This window comes from Hibiscus syriacus, unplaced genomic scaffold (assembly GCF_006381635.1).
Source record: "Hibiscus syriacus cultivar Baekdansim isolate YM2019G1 unplaced genomic scaffold, ASM638163v2 tig00000340_pilon, whole genome shotgun sequence".
Taxonomy (NCBI): domain Eukaryota; kingdom Viridiplantae; phylum Streptophyta; class Magnoliopsida; order Malvales; family Malvaceae; genus Hibiscus; species Hibiscus syriacus.
The window spans coordinates 5,652,740-5,656,970 of NW_024061783.1; the positions used below are offsets into that span (position 1 = coordinate 5,652,740).

Here is a 4,231-nt window from a genome sequence, read left to right on the forward strand (position 1 = left end):
TCCAGACCTGAACTGTTTTGACCTAAACTGACGTTGATCCAAATTAAAAGTAACCCAACCTGAACCCAAACGATATCTGGTGTTAAATCAAATTGAAAATGACTCGATTTAATTTAACCTGGACCTGATCCAAATCGAAATATCAAATTTATTTGACTTGACATGTATCTAATTCTACATAATCTAACAAGATCTGACATTTGAAAGAGTAACATAAAAGTCGTTAAACACCTAAAAAAAAATACTTTAACCATCTGTATTGGAACCGGTGATTTGCCATTCCAATGAACATGATATGATGTTTCACTTCCCCAAAATCTTCTTTTTAGGGTTTCACAATTATAACCCTGAATCACCACCATTAAAACCATTTCAAGTTTTTAACTTTTAGCGTCCAAACCCATTTGAATTTTTGAAGGTAAACAAAACAAGCCTGAGTAACTGAAGGGGCGAAGAAGAAAGCCATAATGGAACCATCAAGCAGTCGACATGAAGCAACCCCAAACACTTGCAGGCTCCTTCAACTCCCACACCCTCTAATCATGGACATTCTCTCAAGGCTTCCCATCCATGACCTCTTCCATTGCAGGTGCGTTTGCAAGACCTTCCTCCGATTCATTTCTGATCCTCGGTCCGCATGCCTCCACCACCAAAGATCCCGCCTTTGCATTTTAATCTAGTATATACCACTCCACCAAGCTCGAAAGAGGCTCCAGTCATTCCACGTCGATGCCAATTGCCATGGAGAAGGGTTCTAAGTGTCCGAACTCAATTTTACACCCATATTTAATGTTCCCATTTGGGACATTTCTGATATTAGTGCATGCAATGGTTTGCTTTGTTTAGTTGGTCCTAAAAAAGATGATCCCTTTTATGTAACCCAATTTTTGGTGAATTTTGGGTGAATTCAACTGTCACTAATTAATACAAGCTTTTGCAAAGCTATTCTCCGACTGTTGAATCGAGTGACAAAAAGGCTGAAATATACCCCATTGGGACTGGTACATGGAGAAGCATAGGAAATGCACCTATTGACATTGTTTCTTTACCCTTCAATGCTTTCTTGAATGGAGTTATTCACTGATATAACATTTCTCCTGAAGGTGGTGAATTCATAAATTCTTTAGACTTTGATGCCGAGCAGTTTGGGGCAGTTCTACCTCCTGATACTTTTCAAGAATTTCAAGAATTGGATGAGAACTTTGTTCAATTCACAAAAACTGGAGTACAAGGACGCTGTCTGTTCTTAATTTACGATCGGGGTTTCATGGAATGTGAAATTTGGGTTATGAAGGAGTATGGTGTTAAAGAGTATTGGACCAAACAGTTTGTTATTAATGCATATAACTCCCCACATGTATTGAGCTGGAATTCCTATCAACCATTGGTTGTTTTGAGCAACGGAGAAGTATTGATGTTGATCGATTATGACACTATATCTTGTTACAACCATAAGAGGAAATATTTTCGAGGGACTAAATTCCTCAAGATTAGCTCACCGTTCGTCGCGTTGGATGCAATTGCTTATACCCCATGCTTTGTTTTTCTCTACGATGTTGCAAAAGGAGAACAAATTTCCAGGTACTATAACATAATCCTGAAACTAGCATATGCTTTGTCAATTTAAAAATTTGCAGCCTAGGAAGACAAACCTTTTTTTTTCGTTTTTCACTGATATGGAATACTCGTGCATTTGCTTTTGTATTAAATGAGTGAAAACTGGCAGTGGATCTTTTCGTTGTCTGAGGTTTAGTTTAGTTCCTTGGCGCTATAGGAATGTTGATGCAGGTGTAGCATGAACATACAACAAAACTCAACATAGCAATGCACCTTATTACTAGGATTAGAGTTAGGCCTGTAATAGAACCGAGCGAACACGAACCGGGTATGTTCATGTTCGTTCAACTTTAATCGAACAAATGAACGAACACGAACATAAAAGAAAGCACAATTTCTTGTTCATGTTCGTTAATTAAGGAATGTAGCTTATTTGTATTCGTCCATTTAAATGATAAACAAACACAAATGAACAAACATAAACGAATGAATGTAAACGAACATAAACGAATATAATAAACGAACGTAAATGAAAATAAGCGAACACAATAAATGAACATAAACAATCCTGCACAAACATAACAAATGAACATAATCAAACACAATAAATGAATGTAAATGAACGTAAACAACAACAACAATAACCACATAAAATTCATCATTCATTAATATAACCTACAACTTGAGTTAAAATTATTTGGGTTTTAAATGGGTATGGTTTATATTTTCTTTAATTGATTTGAGTTTAAAATTATTTTGGTTTTAAAATGATTGGATCTTAATATTTTAAATAGGTATGGAGATTGGGCTGAATATAAACGAATAGACATAAATTAACATACACGAACATAAATGAAAGAACATAAATAGACGAACATAAATGAATGGATTATTGAACGTTCACAAACGTAAATGAACGAACGAGACCTTTGTTCGTGTTTGTTCATTTAATTAAACGAACATAAAATCTTGTTCATGTTCATTCGGTTAATAAACAAACGAATATAAACGAACTTCCCGCCAAATGGTTCGTTGATCGTTCAGTTCGTTTACAAGCCTAATTAGAGTGTGATTTCGGAATTTCCTTTCATCACCTACTACTTGAAGATGATGCTTTTGATGCCATTTTAATGATAGATAGAGTATAAACTGCCTATTTTTGATGATTGGATGGCATGCTTTTCTGATTTCATGTACAACTTACACAGTTCTCTTTCGCTGTATCACGGTTGTTAATCAATAAGCTTAAAAAGTTTATGTAGTATGCAGATTACGGGAGCCAAATACAAGATCTTTAAAGAGGAGTTCCTCTGGCTGTAGTTTTCCTATTTTTATGGTTTCCAATGGAGCTGTGAATGACCATGTGAGTTTTATTGTTTTCTTGAGTTTATACAAATCTCCCATTCAATATGCATTGGTTATTTAATGATACCTAAAAGGTAAAATTTTAAGGCATATCTATAAGCAACGAACTCGGAGATCTGATGCACAGCTTGTCGTGTAATAGGTAACCAAGTTCTCAGAAATACCTAGGGAGTCTATGATGTAGGAAATGCGAATTGACCATGATAAGCCATTTTGATTATGTAACAATTTGCCTAATTTGATTACGAGTTCCAAAGACTAAACTTTATGCCTAATTTGCAGTTCATGTAGCAATTCAGATGTTGCTTTTGTTTCTTGTAATCAGATCGAACCAGAGTAAGATTGGTATGCTGATTAGTAGAATTTGAGTCCTCTTATCCTAGAAATGGATCTCATTGTAGCTGGGAAACCACATGAAGCAGCATGGATGACATTCTTTTTTTTTACTTTTACTTTAGTATAGATGACATTCAGTTGCTTGAAATGGGACATCCATTTTGATTATGTAACAATTTGCCTAATTTGCTTACGAGTTCCAAAGACTAAACTTTATGCCTAATTTGCAGTTCATGTAGCAATTCAGATGTTGCTTTTGTTTCTTGTAATCAAATCGAACCAGAGTAAGATTGGTATGCTGATTAGTAGAATTTGAGTCCTCTTATCCTAGAAATGGATCTCATTGTAGCTGGGAAACCACATGAAGCAGCATGGATGACATTCTTTTTCTTCTTTTACTTTAGTATAGATGACATTCAGTTGCTTGAAATGAGACATTTTTTGCTTACATTCATTATTATAAAAGGGGTTAATTTAGGTTCAAACCAGAAATATGATGCTCATCAAGTCTCATTCACAGTATAACCTACTCTAGAACTCATCATGCACCTTAATGGTTAAAGAAAGTTTATTAAATGATTTTAATAGTTAAAGAAAATATTGTTCTCCATTAGAAGTTTAGGGTTTGAACATCTACATCAGGTTGCATTAAGTCACCGTCACAAAACTTATATTCGACATCCCATCGATCACAGAGGCAGAGGAGGTCCTGGTAATAGAGGAAGATATTGTCTACAATGTCAGCTTTATAGAAAATTTAGGTATCTGGTCAGTCACTACTACTATCGATTCGATCACAACTTTGAAGGAATCACAAATTTCAATAATAGTAGTAATAACGGTAACAATAGTTTTAAAATAATTAAACTATAAAGTTTGGGATTAGTTATCCTTTCCACCTTTAACGTAGGTTCGTCCCTGATAATATCAGTTTGAATTTTGTCATGAATATGTAGCAGATCATGGTTTTCTG

The 4,231-nt window shown here is 34.9% G+C and overlaps 1 pseudogene; it reads left to right on the forward strand.

Moving 5' to 3' along the window:
* The first annotated feature begins 467 nt into the window (after positions 1-467).
* Positions 468-1,799, forward strand: LOC120199420 (annotated as a pseudogene).
* Positions 1,800-4,231: the final 2,432 nt, after the last annotated feature.